This window comes from Cibotium barometz, chromosome 6 (assembly GCF_041138505.1).
Source record: "Cibotium barometz isolate CiBa-2024 chromosome 6, ASM4113850v1, whole genome shotgun sequence".
In the NCBI taxonomy this organism is placed as follows: Eukaryota; Viridiplantae; Streptophyta; class Polypodiopsida; order Cyatheales; family Cibotiaceae; genus Cibotium; species Cibotium barometz.
This window is the reverse complement of record NC_141051.1, coordinates 3,323,103-3,342,704: the sequence shown is the minus strand read 5'-3', so window position 1 is coordinate 3,342,704 and position 19,602 is coordinate 3,323,103. Positions and strand designations below refer to the sequence as shown.

Below are 19,602 nucleotides of genomic sequence, written 5' to 3'. Positions count from 1 at the left end.
TGTTGAAGGTAGCGGGTGCATTTGTAAGGCCAAAAGGCACCACCAAAAACTCATAAAGACCAAAGGCTGTCCTAAATGCAGTCTTGTGTACATCTTGAGGTGCCACTCTCACTTGATGATACCCACTCTTGAGGTCTATTCAGCTGAAACATGCCAAACCTTCAAGCTTGTCCAAGATGTCATCAATGCGCGAAATCGGAAACCGATTCTTGATGGTTATCTTATTGAGGGCACGGTAATCAACACACATCCTGTAAGTACCATCCTTCTTTTGAACAAGAAGTACCGGCGAGCAATATGGCGAGGAACTAGGTCGAATCAAACCCTTTTCCAAAAGTTCATTCACCTGTGCCATAATCTCTTCTTGTTGACTAGCACTCACCCTATATGGTGGCCTATTAGGTGGAGAGCTACCGGGAATTAGATCTATGCAATGATCTTCCGGCCTCTCTGGTGGCAACCTTGCTGGCAAAGCATTTGCAAAACAATCTTTGAACTCATTCAAAAAGTTAAGCTTATCTTGATCTAATGCACTAACATCAACACTAGAATGTTCAATGGTATCACGTACAAAAACCAAGTAAGAACAAGCTGATTTCTTTATTGCCTTATTAATTTGTACATGGCTTACAAGAGGTATGGTACTTCCAGTAGTACCAGCATCTATAGAGTGCTCACGACCTCTATGTACAAAGCTGATTTTCTTCTCTTTGTAAGCCTTAATAGGCTCTAAACGGTGATGCCAGGGCATCCCCAACAAAACATCACAACCTGTAAGAGGAGCCACTAAAAAGCTCTCATGGTCGAGGTAGTCCTGTATATGTACACGGAGCTTACCAATGACCGGAGTTACATCAACCTGTTTGCCCTCCAAGGCGGCATCTGCATTCATTTGCATTCCCATGTCTTCCACATTGAGACCTATGGCGGCAGTCATCTGTACGGATATAAAGTTATCTGTGGAAGCATCATCAAAAAGAAACAAAGCGGGCTGATCCTTCAATTTGCCCCAAGCCTTGCATATGACTCTACTCTTGGGCTCATGCCCTGTATTACCCTGCACATCGGGTACAACATTCACAAGAGGCTTTTCCACATTAGGCTCAGCATTCTTAGGATTCTGTGGGCATTTAGGATATATATGATCTTTACTGCCACACTTAAAGCATTTTCCAGCCTTCCTGTACTCTTCCAATTGCTGTTTTGACAGTCCAAAATTGTGGCGTTTACCCCCCGGCTTCTTTTCGGAGTCATCCTTTGCATCTCGGCCATCTTTGGGAGCATTCTTAGGTCGCTGTCCACCCTTTTTCTGGTCATAACCAGCCCTAAATTTGCTCTTGTTGAGGGTGCTTTTATGTGCAAGTTCTCCGCAATCATGGCTGAGTGTATAAGCTCTTCAATGGTCTTATTTGGGTACACTCCCAAGCTTTGTTGGATAATGTGATGGAGCCCCGATTCAAACTTTCTCTTCTTCTCATCCTCTCCAATCTTCATGAAGGGAGTAACCTTGAGAAGGACTTTCCAAAACTTTGCTATGTATGAAGCAACGGACTCTCCCTCATCTTGGGACAGCCAATCCCACTCCTTGCGTACATCCTTTGCAAAGTTTGGTGGTAAGAATTGATCATAAAACTGAATTTTGAAAGAAGACCAAGTTGGGGCAGCACTTCCATCAAGTATTTTTGCAAGCCACCAATCACTTGCGGTCAAGAGAAGAGTAAGGATGAGGGATCCTCTACTCATTCCCGCTTTGCTCCAAGAAAACATATCCGTTCTCGTGTTGAGCTTTCCACTCATTTGGAGAGTGTGGCTCAAGAGAGAACGAAGAGGGATCGTGAATCTTCGTCACAGCATCATCATCATGCAGATGAACAGGATGTACATAGGGATGCATATAGAAGGAAGAAGCCTCGAGAGTTCAAGTCCGGTGACAAGGATTTAAAGTTTGAAAACTTTCAGGGACGGATGGACTCTACCAAAGCACTTGCTTTCATTAGACAGTTTGAGATAGCTTTTTGCAATGAAGACTTTTCGGAAAAGTCTATGCTCAGGCAGGTGGGAATGCATCTCAAGGATATGTGCATCAAGCCTAGCACCAGGGACTGTTGTCCTTTCAGCATTTGGCACTTGCTGTGCTCTTTCTGCTTGTTGTGCATCATGTGCATCACCACGGGCAGCCATGAGGGGTGGCTTCTTGAAAGCCAAACTACCATCTGCTTCAGTGTATACATCACCCTTGACCATTAGGTATGCAAGTGCAAGCTCTCGGGGTTTCTCAACATCCATTTCCTTTGCAATTGCTTCAAAAGTGACTTCATGGACCGAAGCCTTTGCCTTCGCAGCCAACACCTTTTGTACATCCGGGTCATTTTTCAATGACCTAAGCTCTTCGGTTTCAGCCCTATAGCGTCGCACTTGACGCCTCAAAGATTCCAAATCAGAATGCATAGTGTCATGAGTACCTGCATCTCCATAGACATCATTGCCTGCAGCATCTCTTGCATCCTTTGTACCATGAAATTCACGGTCCTGTGTGTTCTCCACACTGTCAGAAATGTGGCTGTCCATGACACTCAAAAATCAGGTCACCACTTATGATTCCAAGCCTCAGACCGTTTTCCAATGAGGGGAAAAACTGAGCTCTGCTACCAATGTAACGGGAGGCGGACGCGTGTATTGGAATCGTATAAATGTGAACAAGATTCTGAGCACTTAACACTTGAGCATTACAACCACAAAGCTGAAAATGACAGTACACCACATAAAGGGGCCGATGATAGGCTGACCCCCCCCCCCCCCCCCCCCTTTAGGTTATATTACCAAAAGAGTCTGCAAGTACAAGTTTACGGGTGCTTGGGGATTCACCACCAGCCTGCACCTGATTCTTCCAAATACATCATGAATGAATACATTTCAAACAAGAGAATTTGTAGGTACATCCGCCCTACACACAGGTACATCCGCCCTGCACAAGCCTCTTCACAGGTACATCCGCCCTGCACAAGAGTATCACAATCCTCACAGGTACTCCGCCCTGCACAAGATGTAAATGGATCTTTAGGCCTTGTTTCCACGCGAGAAATTCATCCAGAAACCTGTGTTCTCCGCGAGCAAGTGTCCCCAATGCTTGCCCTAAACACCTATTATACCAGGAATCCTTGAGACACATCCATGCTCACATATTCCATTGCTGTCCGGCCTGTTTTGTGCAATAACCAATCCAAAACAGCAACTTTCTATCGCGAGAATTCCACCTGTAAAGGGTCCTACAGCCCTGTGGAGGTCCCTAGAGCTGTCCTGTACTGTCCAAGTTGACTTTGGACACCTGTAACCAGCCCAAAACTCGCAATAACCAGAAATTGCAGGTCTGAAATTTACCAACCAGCCCTTTAGAAGAGTGTGGGGATCGTTGTCCAAGCTTGTGTGAGTCCGGGAAGCAAGCAACCAGCCCTGTAGCAACTCCCAAAGCTCCAACCAGCTCTCCAATGTGTTGAATGATGAATAGAACAGCCCAAAAGGCCTCTTGAGGGAGGCGCCTTTTTCCAGTGCCACCTAAGGGGCTTGGTGGGTACACATACAGGCTGACATGTGTCCCCATAAGGTGTCCAAGTAGGTGTCCAGCCCATAGTGCTCCATTTGTCCTGTTTGTATAAGTTTAGGTCCAACCAAATGAGAAATGGCCATAAGCTGTCCGGACTTCATTAATTTTGGTCCAACCAAATGCGAACGCATTATAAGTTGTCCAGCCACTTATTAATGAGTGTGGACCTGCAAAGCAATAAACTTTAGTAGTAAATGAAATAAGCTGTAAATTGAGTGTGGACGCACTTACCACCTACAAAACCCATAAGCCCACAGTTTTAGGCCCAAACAGGAGTGCACACACGTGTCCACAAGGTGCCCGGGCGTCCCCGGTTCCTCGAACTTCACAAGCCAAAATAACAAGCATTGTCCAGGCAGCAAGACAATGTCACACAAAGTAAAATAAAGTTATGGCATGCATCATTTATGCATTGTGCACATGTAAACTTGGAGAACCACCTATCATCATTCTTGTACTTGAAAAATATTCCGCCTGCCATCATAACACACCATGTGTGCATGGCCGGAATCCACACGGGCACCGCCCGAAAGTCCATAAATGTCCTGCCATGTCCTTGGACTGATATGCATCCACTCATATGATCCATACACATGCCCAGGTATAATACATACATGCATCCACATGCTTCTAGGCCTGACACGCATCCGCATGTCCCTAGAATATAGAATATAGGGGTTTGTGACAGGTTGCAAGTCTACATCGACAACCACTTGTTTACAATACTGTATTCATATGCATTGGTATGGAAATCTCGTCAGAAATGCCCATGACACTATGTACTTGATTTTCCCAAGATCAATATACTTTATTTGAGGGAGGGGTCGGCCATTCCGGCTCATTGTGTGTCTCTTGTCAATTCAGCAATTTACTTCTTGTATTTTGAGCAAGTGTCCATCAAATCTTAGTGTATTTAAGTGTATTGATTAGCATTGTGTTCAACCAAGTTATAGCCTTCCATGTTAACCTTTTAAAACCCTATGTAGGACCACCTCCAGAGGAGCCTGTTATGGACGAACCACTAGAAGTGGATAAACAGGAAGAGATATTACAAACAGAACAGATTATCTTCCACATGGTTAGGAAGAAAGGAAGGAACATCACAAGAAAATTCATCTTGAAGTTCCAAAACTATTCTCACATGGATGCTAAATGGATGCCAGAGGAGTATTTCAAGAATTATCCCGAAATACTCAATGCTTTTGAAGAGGCTATCGGGCCAGAAGCACTTCATTCATTGTGTTGAGGCCAAGATAGATTCTACGGAGGAGGGATGAAATCCGCCTCCTACTTTATGCTTCAAATTGATCATTGTCTTGCTCAAAACTATTTCATATGTGAGTTGGTAATTATCAGATAGCTCATGAAGCATGAATTGTAATTTGTATATCTTTTGGTTAGATAATTAAGCTAGAATGCTCATTTCTATTTACAGATGGCCATTCACCAGAACACCCAAATTTTTCAATCGGGTGGTCATAGAACAAATGCCCAAATGACTCGAATCAGCACTCGGGTGGTCAAATTGACTAGAATGCCCAGATGAGTGTGAGTGGTTTCGAAGGTGAAACCAGATGCTCAAATCATTTGAACAAACCATGAACAGGTGAATCTTTATAGACGAAGCCTTCTTGGGCAACTCCTAGAACCTAGGAGAGTTGCTATTTTTTGCAGACTCTGATGGGAATTCCGTTGACATCAAAACCTCCGGATTTTTGCAAGCATCAAAACTTACTAAAGAACCTTTGTCAAATTCTATACGAGTTGGGATATTTTTTAGCATAGAAGGTTATGGAGGAATCAAGACGTGTGGCATCTAGAATGAGACACTTGTCAATTAAAGTAGCCACCTGTCATTTGGAGCTTACTCTTTCCATTCAAACCTATAAATTGGAGCATTCCCTCTTCATTTGTAAGGCACTTCTTATCTATTGTAAAGGTTCAGGTTCTTTGTGCCCGTGGTTTATTGCAATGAATTCCTGCAAAGGGGGAGGGGCCTATTTCCCTCTCACTGAGGTCTCGTTTCTCTTTTCTCTGAATCCTACTTTCTTTCATTATTTGTGATTCTTGATTAAGTGGGTTTTTACAAGTAGTTCATCAATTTTGTCACTTTCATGCGTCCCTGCGTTACAACTCAAGTCACCTAGGGGAGGCCAGGCCCCGTGTCACCCGTAGCATGGCCAGGACATGGAACCCACTGTCAGGGATCTTATTTTAGGCTTCCCACTAAGCCAGCTCCGTATTCAGAAAGACCTACTATTTACAGGTTCCATGAACGGGAGATGTATCCATTGCGTAATGCATATGCACGCATCTCTACCTGCTTTAAATTGTTTTCGTGTGACTGCCTATTATAACGCGTCCAATTCAGGGGCAGGGGACGTCCACCCGTGAATTGTGTGAATGCCCTGTATTCTGACATGGTTTGTGGCATGTGAACAAGTGGTAAGTATTAATCTAGTCCTTTTGTTTCAGGCGGGTTGTCAGTTCTTTCCTTCAAGGTTTTCTTCCTAGATTGGCATTAAAGATATTTCTTCTATTGCTTCCAATGCTTCTGATGTTTATGTCCAAAATTGAGGGTTACACATCCTTATCGTCATTGGAAAGGAGATCAGCAGGAAAGTACTTCATTTTTATGGTAGTCGCGGTTTTTTTTGGCAGTATTTTCACTGGAACAGCGTTAGAGCAGCTCAGTCAATTCATCAACAAGGCCCCGACAGAGTATGAACCAACATTATTCGCATCAACCTAAAGGACAAAGCATGTTGTTTTTTTTTTTTCATTTCATCACCCCCTTGTAATCTCTATCACAGCTGCATGGATTACCATAGGTGCATGATCAAAACACAAGTGCTCAATCCTCTTTCTCCAACCCTCTTCGGGCTGTACGTTGATAGGTGGCTGAGTTTTTAGAGCAATCTGGTAGACCGTGGATCTGGATCCCCCTTAGTGCATGCCATTGTTGCAATCCTTCCTTTTGTAGATGATATTGTATTGATTTCATCTTCAACTGAAGGGCTGCAAATGCATTTAAAAATCATTGAGACCTTCTTTGACTCAAAGAGCTGAGGGTCAGCCTTGGTAAAACCAAGGCCATGATTTCCTTAACATCCATTGAGTGACTTGCATAGACATAAGGTCACTTACAAAGGGGAGCCTGAGGAAGTGGTTAACGTACACTTATGTGGGAGATCTTTTTTCTAGTTCATGGTTCACCATGAGGAGAGCTACAAAGGATCGTTAACTCTTTTTTACATTTCTATTAAAGTATGACTGAAAATGGAATGGAAAATCCTAATCCCAGAATATAGGGAGATCTCAACAAATCTGGCTGCCATGTATAGAAAGAATAAATCTCTCCCAAGATGCCCTCTCAAGGGGTTAACAATGCCCACATGCCCCCCCTGTTTGGTTTATGTTAAATTTCGGGGTGCCTGCATACGTGGCACCCCGCAGGCCCCAGCATGAGCGGTCACCTAGCACCTTGGTCTAGACAATGGTGCAAAAGAGTTATGGACACACATCCGTATGTCCATGCATTTGCTGGGATTCGAACCCAGGTCCCTACCAAGGGAGGCGAAGCTCCTATCCACTACGCCGCACGCACACTCGTGATATACACACATGTCCATAACATGTTATGGACATATGTCTACAAATGGGCCCGTCACCGGCCATTGACCGGGTGACCGGGCCCGCGGGGTGCTACGTATGCAAGCACCCCGATATTTAACATAAGCCCCTGTTGGGGTAAAGGCGTTATGCCCACCCTTATAGTGTGTACAAGCCCATAAGTTATAGTACATAGTACACTTAGTACTTTTAATGTACTAAGTGCACTATGTGTACTAGTGCAATATACATGTGTGATAGGGGAGTCACACACTCATGCCTCATGAGTTGACTTATCCCCACAACTCTCTCTCTCTCTCTCTCCCTTGTGCTTCTCTGTGTATGTCTCCCACATGACCTAACCCTAATTTCTGTTTCTCCCATCCTCCCTCTTCTCCTTGATGGCTCCTGCTGATTTCTGTCCTTCTGTTCTGGTCGTAATTAACCCTGTCTGCTGGTCGTAATCAGCCCTGTGGTCGTTTTTTTTTTCTGGTCGTATTGTGGGGGCTGCTCGCCTTCAACTGGTCGTATGTAGCGCTGCTACTCGGTGAAGAGGCCAGAAGCGAACGCAAGACAGCTTGAGCGAGTAAGATACGCAAGCGCTAGGCAAGCGAAGCGCACAGCAGCCAGGCGAAGAGTGAGCGAATGCTGGCGCTAGGCGAATACGTCAACAAGCAGGCGGGCGTCCATCGAATACTAGGCAGCTGGCGTGAAGCGAAGGTTGCGCAGGCGTGTAATCGTGAAGGCGCTAATCGTGTAGCGCTACAAGGCTGCAAGCAAGGACTTGAACGACTTCCTGGCCGTATGCGACGAACCCCTGGTGTCAATGGATTTCCGCTGCTCAGATGTGTCGTCGACCATCGACTCTTCCCTCACCATGGTCATGGGCGACGATATAGTGAAGGTCGTCGCCTGGTACGACAATGAATGGGAATACTCCCAGCGCGTTGTCGATCTTGCAGACATCGTTGCTAACAAGTGGAAGTAAGGAGAGCGGGGCATAACGAGTGGAAGGTAGGCAAGGTGGAGACGTGTGCTGTCCAGCCATTTCAGGCGCAGAAGCCACTCCTTGGCGCAGAAGCCACTCTCCGCAGAGAAGGAAGAATTTTTTTTTTGTTTGGAGAGCTTCAAGAAGATCGATCCTCGTCTTCCCTGCGTTTCTGCAGCACACAGGAGTCCTTCATCTGCACTAATTCTGCAGCAGCATCAGCAAACCCCCCTTTTTCCTGCAACAAAAACAAAAAATCAAAAATTACAAGGTATTTTCCTCAAATTTTTTTTGGGACTTGCAATTGAGCAGGTACAACCAACAATTGAGCAGATACAGGTGTCGAATTGCTCAATTTTTTAGCAAAATTGGCAAAATTGGGTGACATTGGTCACAATCAGGATCAATTTGCAGGAAATTGGTCACAATCAGGATCAATTTGTAGGAAATTAGATGTCGAAATTTGGGGCTTTTGATGTAATTGTGCAATTAAGCACTCATACATGCTGTATGATGTGAGAAATCGCACATTTGGGCAAAATTGCAGCAAATTGCAGTGCAAATCAAGGGGCTTTTGTGCCGATTGAGTTGATTTGCATGCAGGCAATCGCATTTGATGCTGTGGATAATGTGTTGATGCCTTACAAGCACTCAATGTGCCTGTAAATCAAGGGGCTTTCATGTATTTGATGTATATGTGGCCAGGGGGAAGCATCGTGAACACTCTGGATGCCTTCATGTGCGTCAATGTACCATGTATGATCAGCAATTGATCTTAAATCAAGGGGCTTTTCAAGTTTGTATGCTTGTTGAGCTTGGCAAAGCAGCAGGCAAGACATTTATGCCTTGAATCCTCAAAAATCAGCTTGCAGTCAAGGGGCTTTTGCCCAATTTCTGTTCGGAACTGTTGTATGCAGTGTACAGGACTGTAAAAGTCTGATTTTCACTCATTTGGACAGCCAGGAGAGCATTTATTGCTATTGTACCTGCTGGTACAGATTTGGCACAGCTTTGTGCAAGTTTTGGCATGGCTGTACACTGTTTTGAGTGACCAAAAGGTTCAATTTCAGCTGCTGTACTTGCCGGTACAGGTTTGGTACATCACAGGTGAGCACTTGGTACTGCTGTACAGTACTTTGGAAGGGCAAAAGAGCACATTTGAGGTGCTGTCCAAAATCTGCAGCAACCAGATTTTGGTGTTTTCATCACATAAAGTGGGAGAAAAGTTGCATTTGTGCTTCCGCAGTGGGAGATAAAGCTTGGGAGAAAAACTGTGAGCACTTTGTGTGCTTTTGGTGCAGTGTTTGCACATTTTGCAGGGAGTCAGGCATTGACAGGTTGCATTTTGCTATGGCAACCACAGGTGAGAGCTCTTCATTGCTTCACATCAAGAAGCTTGAAGGCTCGCATAATTATGATATTTGGCAAACCCAGTGCTACAATGTGTTGCTCCAGAAAAAGCAGCACAAGCCTATCAAAGAAAGGGGTGTAATGCCCGCTTCTCTTACTGCTGAAGAGTGGGAAGATATGGATGAGCTGGCAAGATCTACTATCATGTTGTCTGTGTCAGACTCATTACTTTTCAGCATTCGTGAAGAGAAGACAGCTTGGGGAATGTGGCAGAGATTGCAGGACTTGTATGCCCAACAAAGTGCCTCAAGCAAAGTGTATTGGTTGAAGAAACTCATAGGTCTTCAGATGAAGGAAGGGGCTTCTATGACAGCCCATCTAAATGAGTTTAATGGTATTGTCAGCCAGGTCATCAATCAAAAGTTGGCAATGGACGATGAGTTCAAAGCCACTTTTCTGTTATGCACTTTGCCAGAGAGTTGGGATACATTCAGGACAACCACTAGCAATTCGCATGCTATGCTGTCATATGCAGATGTTGAGGGTGCTCTTCTTCAAGAAGAGATGAACAGGAAAAACAACTCTGTTGGAAAGTCCAATGCAATGAATGCACGTGGGAGATCCCAACAAAGGGGAAAAAGCCAAGAACGGGGAAGGAGCAAGTCTCGCTCCAAAAAGGATTTGGAATGCCATTATTGTGGCAAAAAGGGACACATTAAAAAGCAATGCTACAAATGGAAAAATGATCAAAAAGAAAAGGGAAAAGGCAAAGACAAAGAGAAGGATGAAGCCAAAGATGTAAAGCCAAAGGGCAAAAGTGGAGTCAAGATTGAAGAAATCAATGTGTCACATGCAGGTGGCAGTGAGGATGAGGTCCTATTTACTTCTTCACTTGATGCCCATTCACTTCTTACAGGTGGTCATGGTATGCACTCATGGATCATTGATTCAGGTGCCTCCTTTCATGTCACAGGTTGCAGAGACTTGTTTGTCAGGTATACTGCTGGCAATGAAGGAGTGGTTTATTTGGGTGATAACCATGCATGCAAGATACTTGGCAGAGGTGATGTGAGGCTTGTGTTTTCAGATGGCTCACAGCTTATGCTCCATGATGTCAGGCATGTGCCTGAGATCAAGAAGAATCTGCTTTCTACTGGACAGCTTGATGATGCTGATTATGTTACCACATTTGGTAGTGGAAAGTGGAAGATTAGTAAGGGCTCACTGGTTGTTGCCAGAGGCTCTAAGGTGGACACTCTTTATTTCATGCATGCAGGTGTTTGTCACCATGCTAATGTAAATGCAACCGAGCTGCCGGAAATCTCTATGTGGCATAGCCGGTTGGGACACATGAGTGTCAAGGGAATGGAGCAATTGTCTCGTTTGGGTTACTTGCCTTCTCTAAAGTTTTCAAGTTTTCAGTTTTGTGAGCATTGTATATATGGTAGGCAACTACAGTGCCCCCACAAGAAAGCTCTTGGACAGAAAGATGCTCAGTTAGAGCTTGTGCATACAGATGTATGTGAGATGCCTCAGCTTTCTTTGGGAGGGGCAAAATATTTTGTGTCTTTTATTGATGATGCCACACGCAAGGTGTGGGTCTATCCTCTTCGTTTGAAGAGTGATACATTCTCAGTGTTTGAGAAGTTTGTTGCTCTTGTTGAGAATCAAACTGGCAAAACACTGAAGGCTTTGCGTTCCGACAATGGGGGAGAGTATATGTCCAAACAGTTTCAGGACTTTTGTGATGCTAAAGGCATCAAGAGGGAGCTCTCTACTCCTTATGATCCTCCACAAAACGGGACAGCAGAGACGATGAACAGGACCATATAGGAGAAGGTCCGTTCTATGTTGTCACATGCTGCATTACCTCATGGTTTTTGGGCTGAAGCTGTTATGACAGCCGTTCACCTTATAAACAGGTCACCTAACACGAGGCTTGGTGGGAAAGTGCCAGAAGAAGTATGGACAGGGAAGCCTCCGTCATACAAGCACTTGAGAGTGTTTGGTTGCGTTGCGTACGTGCACATACGCAGGGAAATGCGCACCAAACTTGATCCTAAGTCTCACAAATGCATATTCCTAGGATATGGTGACAGAGGTGAAATGGGGTATAGACTTTGGGATCCCATGAATAGAAAGATCATACGCAGCAATGATGTCATTTTTGATGAAACATGCATGTATAAGGAGCCTGCAAGGCAACAGGAGCCTGGCAGAGTCATCTTTGATGATGATGGACATCGTGGACAACAACAAAGGGCTGTAAATCAACCATTACAGCAGGAAAACCAGCCCTTAAATGGTGCTGAAAATGGTCCAAATGGACAGCCAGAGATGGCAGAAGATATCCCTATGGATATACCACAGTTAGAGGAGATACCGGGCATTATATTTCAGCCTTATGGCATGGAACAGGAGCCACCAATGGGTGATATGCAGGCTGGACAGCAACCTGCAAATGATGGTCATTGGGTACGGAGGTCCACTAGACCCTCCAGAGCCCCTGACAGGTTTGTTCCAGGGGTTGACTACTTGATGCTCACTGACTGTGGGGAGCCCTCATGTTATAAAGAGGCTTTACAGAGGGCAGACAAAGCTCTTTGGGAGCGTGCCATGAAGTCAGAGATGGATTCTCTGCATAAAAATGGAACATGGAAGTTGGTGCATTTACCTGCAGGCAAGAAGGTTTTGCCATGCAAGTGGGTATACAGGCTCAAAGTTGCATCAGATGCTAAGCCAAGATACAAAGCCAGGTTAGTGGCTAAGGGCTTCAAGCAGGAATATGGTGTGGACTTTGATGAGATCTTCTCTCCAGTGGTCAAAATGACCACACTTAGAGCTGTGTTGGCTTTGGTTGCGCATGATGATCTGGACTTGATTCAGATGGATGTGAAGACTGCTTTTCTTCACGGTGATCTCCATGAGGAGATATATATGCAGCAGCCAGAGGGTTATGCAGTGAGTGGAAAGGAGAAGCTTGTATGCAAGCTGAAAAAGAGTCTTTATGGGCTCAAACAGGCACCAAGGGAATGGTATCATAAATTTGATACATTCATGAAATCTCAAAAATTCAGGAGAAGTGACATAGATCACTGCTTGTACACCAAAAAAGCTTTGGATGGCAGTCTATTGATCCTCATCTTGTATGTTGATGATATGTTGATTGCCGGGAAATCTCGTAAAGAGATGGATGCCTTGAAGCAGAGGCTGCATCAAACCTTTGATATGAAGGATTTGGGTGATGCAAATCACATCTTGGGTATGCGGATACTTCGGGACAGAAATCAGCATGTGTTGTATTTGTCTCAGAAGGAATACATTGGCAAAGTCTTGCAGAGGTTCAATATGGACGGGGGGAAGAAAGCTAGTACTCCTTTGCCTCCATATGTGAATCTCAGTGCTATGGACAGCCCACAGTCAGATAGAGACAGGGCTGATATGGCCAAGATTCCGTATGCTTCAGCTTGTGGCAGTCTCATGTATGCCATGGTTGCTACTAGGCCGGACATTGCATTTGCAGTGGGAGTGGTTTCTAGATACATGGCCAACCCTGGCAAGAAGCATTGGGAAGCAGTGAAAGGTGTCATGAGATACCTGAAGGGCACACAGGATATGTGCATTTGTTTTGGCAAACAGGATGCATTAGTGCATGGTTATACGGATTCGGATTATGCCGGTGATCCAGATAACCGGAAGTCTACTACCGGTTATGTATTTACATTCACAGGAGGTGCTGTGTCATGGATATCCAGGATGCAGAAGTGCACTGCCTTATCTACTACAGAGGCCGAGTATATTGCAGCCACAGAGGCTTGCAAGGAGGCATTATGGCTATCTCGGTTAGTGGTTGATTTGGGCTATACAGGGGATATTCCATTGTTGCATTGTGACAGTCAGAGTGCCATTCAATTGGCAAAGAACCCTGTTTTTCATGCAAAGACGAAGCATGTGGATGTGAAGTATCACTTCATCAGAGAGGTGATAGAGAACAAGCAAATTCAGCTTGTTAAGATTCATACGGATGACAACCCGGCTGATCTGTTGACGAAGAGTTTGCCTCCGGAGCGGTTTGCTCATTGCAGACACTTGATGGGCATTGGATGAGGCCAGTTTCAGCCTTGATATGGCCTTGTATATTATCATGTACATGCTGATTTTTCTTTTTCTTTACTTAAGGGCACTTTGCCTTTTAAGTGGGAGGTTGTTGGGGTAAAGGCGTTATGCCCACCCTTATAGTGTGTACAAGCCCATAAGTTATAGTACATAGTACACTTAGTACTTTTAATGTACTAAGTGCACTATGTGTACTAGTGCAATATACATGTGTGATAGGGGAGTCACACACTCATGCCTCATGAGTTGACTTATCCCCACAACTCTCTCTCTCTCTCTCCCTTGTGCTTCTCTGTGTATGTCTCCCACATGACCTAACCCTAATTTCTGTTTCTCCCATCAGCCCCCCTGTTTTATCAACAGGTTGCTCAACCATTATGAAGTCCCCTCCAACAATCCAATGATCTACCTGAGGGAGAGAGTCCATGATGGCATTCCAAAAAGATATCCTCTCCCCTCTAAAATTAGGGGCATACACAATCGAAATTCTGAGTGTGGGAAAAATAGTGGCTATCATTGATATATATGTTCTTTAGTGTAAAGGTTTTATAACCTTTACTATTCGCATTCATTTAAGCGGGACACTGGCCAGTGCCCCGGGCCCAAGAGAACCAAGTATGGGCAACCCAGCCTATGGACACATCTTTTGATCAAGTGTATTGAAATTGGGGATATGGGCATATGGTTTAAAGGTCTTATAGCCATCATACATATGGTAGACTATGGTCAAAGGAGGATCTAAATCAGGCACCTACTACAAGTGGAGGAGGATCTTACTTTCCCTCAAAACTAAGCAATGGGTGCTCACTTCAAGAGTTTATTAGGATTTTACCTAAGGGTTAACCATGCCCTAATCACTTGTGTTCCAACCTATATAAGAGGCCCACATCTAATGGAAGAGTATAACACTCTCACTTTCTCATCATCTTGCTATCATTATGCTGATCATTACTCTTATCTTATGTGATTATGTTAATCTTATTTTGCTTAGCTTAATGTTGCCTTCATCATAAGCTTCATCGTCATGTTTGATCCACCATGAAAGCCAACATGGTATCAAAGCCAAGATTCTTAGTGTCTATGCTTACTTAATCTCTGCTCATCATCTACACCAATCACAACTAGAGATTAATTTGTGATTAGTGCTTTTCATTATGATTTAGGGTTTTTGCCTTTGCTTCTTCTCTACCCATCAACAGTGGAGGTTTGATTTCTCTCCCCACACTCAACCATTGAGCAAGCCAATACTTGAGCCCTCTACACAACTCCTAGATGCAGCCCCGAGCATCTCCAATTGAAGGGATATGCGTGCATGATTACCAGCAGCAACCGATTTAAGAGAGCTTGCGTTTTTGGTAAAAAACACAATGGTGGCCGTTTCATAGCACCCCATTCTAATTCCTCATGTATCCGGGGGTTTTCAAGCACTACAAATCAAGGGACTACAACGTCCGTTTTGATGTGTGGATTATCTGATTGTTTCTTTCAAAGACCTTGATGTGCTATGATACACATGAAGGTGGTCATACAAGGAGTGGGAGTCCCTGGGAGCTCTAGTAGGACGAGAGTTATTTGATGTGTGGACTATATGACTGTTTCTTTCAAAGACCTTGATGTGCTATGATACACATGAAGGTGGTCATACAAGGAGTGGGAGTAAAGGTCTCATCATAATCTCCTAACTTAATTTTCTGACAGGTAGATTTTAGGGTAAGAGAGGATTGGATAATGATTTGAAAAAGCAATAAAAAGTCTGGCTTTGTAGCGCAATGCCACCATCAGACTTCGGTTTAATCTTATAGACCCACTTCATACCAATAGCTTTCTTGCCGAAAGACAAGTCAACTAGATCCAAAGCGCCATTCTTCAAAATGAAATCATATTCTTGCTGTAAGCCCAGCGAAGCGTGCCGTGACAGATTCAACCACATGTCCAAGAGATAAAGATATAGAGAGAGAGGGGAGAGAGAAAAGGGAATAGGGATCTTGCACAGTACACCACATTGAGCGGGGAATGGGCCCCGCCCCCTTCCAGGAATTTATTCAGGAACAATCCACGGGCACGCTGGCCAGGATCAATACAATCAATGAATACAAAACAAACAGATATGCTGATGTAGGATATCCAAGTCGATGTCGATGTCAAGGCACAAGATCTCTGATGCCAAGCACACCACAGGGATGACCCACAAGTATCTCTCACCAGGCAATCCAACGAGTCCAAGTCCAGATCAAATCCAAAACCAAGTCCAAATCCAAGTCCAGATCCATGTCCAAGCTATATGTCTAAGTGCCATGTTCATGTCCAAGTTCCATGCCCAAGCTCTATGTCCAAGTTCTTCATGTCTATGCTCCATGTCCAAGCTCTATGTTCCATATCAAAGCTGTATGTCCAAGTTCATATCCAAGTTCAAATCCAAGTTCAAGTAGTCCAAGTTCCCATCAATAATCTCCACAACTCCTACAACCTTGTCGATGAAGAAAACCATGGAAAAGCTCTTTCTGGCAAGAAAACTGATATAAAACCTGTTTGAATGGTTTTCGAGCGATAAAAAACCTCCAAAAAGCAATTTTTGGAGCAGTTTTAGGGTTTGTGCATGTCCGTACAGCTCCGTCAGCTCCGTACACGTGTCCGTATCACCCACGCATATGCCTGTTAGCAATCATCTCCTATCTGTACACTATGTCAGGGCCTCTGTTGTGGGTGTGCCCGCCCATTTTAGTGTCTTCCCATTTTTCCTCACTCTCCGTGTATTTTTTCCTATTTTCTAGAGGTGTGTTTGGGCTGTCAGCTGCATTCAGGTGCTGCCTGACTACTCTGGTGCTGCCTGACCTGTCCCTCAGTGCTAGCCAACTGGATGTATCCTCGCCAACTGTCGTGAGCAGTCAGGCTGCTGTCGGCTGTTTATGGGCTGGCCGGCCAGCAACCTGGGGCCATATAAAATGGCCCCTTGCCCCCACACTCCATATTGTACATTTTCAGGATTTTATTTGGTGTATATAGCAGGGTTACACAGCTTCTCTCTCTCTTTCATTTGTGTCTTGCTCTCTACAGTAGTTGTCTTCATTTCCACTGTGCATTCTGACATGGTATCAGAGCTCCGTGTGGCTTGAAGCTTGGAGACAATGGGACGTCGAGGGTTTGCTGATTTGAGGTGCTGATTGAAGACTATTTGGGCTGTATGGGACTTGGAGATCGGGTAGAAGGCAGCCGTCACCGTTGGACAGCCACCTTGCATTTTATTTGCAACCTCTACTTCTTTTTTCCCACCCACCCTCCTTCACAAGACCTTGTGAACCCTTGAGATGGCAGATTTGCTTGAGATGGCTGAGAAGCACGTGAAGATCCCAACACTCCTGTGACATGTGAGGGGTTGATCGTAGTAATCACAACCTTAGGCTAACTAAACTTCACTTAATGATGCTTAAGAGATAGACAAATAGTGTCAATGCAATGGAATGCAGCTATATTAGATGAATGGGTTACAATGAGATCTAAATAGATCTATGATGAGACCTTAGTGAACTGCGCACGGCCGGCGAGCTCCCCGAACCTGAATCGCTTCCCTCCTCCTTCGCTGTGCCCCTCATTCCTCCTTCGCTGCGCCCCCCTTCCTCCATCGCTGCCTGACTCGTTCCCTTCCTATCGCTCGTTCCCTTCCTCTCTGCCGTCGCTTCCTTCCCTCATCGCTGCCCCCTCCTTCCTCGTTTCCTTCCTATCGCTTCCTTCTTCCATCGTTGCGCCACTCTCTCCTCCATCGCTGCACCCCTCTTCCTCCATCGCTGCCTGCCGCTTCGCCCCCCTTCCTCCTCCGCCTCCCCTCCTTGCCTTTGCCCGCCCATTTCGCCTCTAATTGCCTCCCCTCCTTCCTCCGCCTCTTCCCTCAGTACAGCACTGCTGTGCTGCCCCTCCCCCGCCCCTCTTCGCCTTTGTGTCCAGCCTCTCCCCCTTTCTTCCCTTCTTTGCTGTTCATTTTTCCTCCCTCCTTTCCTTTCCTCCGCCTCGTCGCCTTCCTCTTCCCCTTGTTTCGGATTGCTCATCATCCGGGTTCAAGTCGGCCTTTTTCTTCGATTAGCATCATGGCTAATCATTCTCCCTCGGCCGGGTGAACCATTGTTCTCTCCGAAGCCGAGCTCGCGGTCCTCTACGCCGAAATAGAGAAAGACTCCAACACGACCCTCATTGCCAATATCTTTGGATCTCACCCGTCCCGTCTCCAAGCTCGGGATTGGGTCCTGGCGGCTCTGCCCTCCGACCTCGCTCTACACTTTCGAGATGTCAGCTTGCTTGGAAGAGGTTTCTTCCAAGTGGATTTTGACTCTGAGGACGCAGCCTCAAAGGTTTTGAAGGGCAGCCCTTTGCCATTGGGCCCGAGGAAGATATTCTTTCTTCCCTACTCAAGCTATTTTGACCCTATTGAGGAAGACCGGAACCGTTTCCCGATTACTCTCAGATTTCCAGGTCTTCCGCGCGCATATTGGCCTATGTTATAGGCCATCAGGTCTGCCTTTGGGCTTGTTCTTCAAGTGCCCCCCCTTCACGCCTTGCCGACATCTTCTGCCCAGGTGGTCACTGCCTCGGCGGTGCTGTCCCCAGGGTCATGGTTCTTGCCGAGCTCTTTGAGGACTATGTTTTGCTTCCGAGCCCTTGTGGCCCTTTGAAGCAACGTATGGAGATTGCAGGTAAACCCGATCAGTGCCGGGTTTGTCACCAACAAGGTCACTTTGCTCGAGATTGTCCTCGGGCTCGAGGTCGCAGGAGGCCTCGTAAGCGTGCCTCTCAGGCGCCACCTCCCTTGGTTCCTTTCCGTCCTTCAGTCCGCCAGGTGTGGCGTGTTGTCTCTCACGCCCGCCCCCCTGGTGCGATTGATGGGAAGGCTTTCTCAGATCACGTGCAGATAGATAATGTTTCTGGTCAGAGGAATGTGTCAGCTGATGCATCTTTTTAGAGAGATGATATTTCAGATCAGGATGATCTTGTGGAGTCCTCTCTACTTGGAGGGGATGATATGCAGGATGTTCAGCACAGTGGGGATCATGTATTGCAGGATTTTCAGCATGATGCCATTGCCCTTGATGCCCCGCAGGGCGAACAGGTTTCTCGTACATATGCAGGCACGGTGCAGGGCCTCGGACATGGGCATGTCAATGGACTTTGCCCTGTGGATTTTCCCGTCCTCCAGCATTATGAGAGGCGTCCTCAGGCTGCCCATCGTCTTCTTAGATCGGGGGTCAAACCCTCTTCTCTTCCATGAGAATTGTCTCATGGAATGTTTAGGGCCTTGGAGGGCTTCCCACCCGTGGTAGGAAGCGCCTTCTGAAGGACCAGCTTCACCCTGCTGGATAGATCTCAGGCAAAACTGGTAAGATGCTTTATGGCCACACCTTCTAGTCCTTGGCAGTTGGGACTAGAGGGGGTGTTTGTATTTCAGTGGCAGCATCTATTATACCTCATGTTATTGGGCACGGTGTTATCATCCCTGCTAGAGCGCAGTGGATCTTGATCATGCATGAGGGTCAGAAATTGGGAATCTTGAATATCTATGCACCTAACATGAGAGGTGAAAGGATGGCCTTTTGGGACACCATTACAAATGTCATTCCCCAAGTTGATCATTGGATAGTGGGAGGAGATTTTAATATGGTTGAGCAACCTTCTGACAAGAAGGGTGGACGCGAAGGGGGTTTACACCCTTTGGAGCGAGCCTCATGGGAGAGGTTCACGCTTTCCTTTTTTGGCAGGGATTGCTAGACTCTGAGGATGACTTCCAGAGAAGGCCAAATTCCTTATCTTTCTCTTGGCATAACCACAGGAGCGGGGATGAGAGCATCTTTGCACGTCTGGACAGGTTTTATGTGGATGATTGGTCCTTGGACAGAGGAGGCACCATTGCTATTATGCCTGGCACCACCAAATCCGATCATTGCCCCGTCGT

The 19,602-nt window shown here is 45.6% G+C and overlaps 1 protein-coding gene and 1 pseudogene across 3 annotated transcripts in view; one reads left to right on the top strand and one right to left on the bottom strand.

The window, feature by feature from the left end:
- Window positions 1–19,602, bottom strand: part of LOC147637352 (c-Myc-binding protein) — a 124,986-nt gene that overhangs the window by 74,971 nt on the left and 30,413 nt on the right. The gene's annotated exons all lie outside the window — the stretch shown is intronic.
- LOC147637353 (photosystem I reaction center subunit XI, chloroplastic-like) overlaps window positions 8,040–19,602 on the top strand; it is a 30,892-nt pseudogene continuing 19,329 nt past the window's right edge.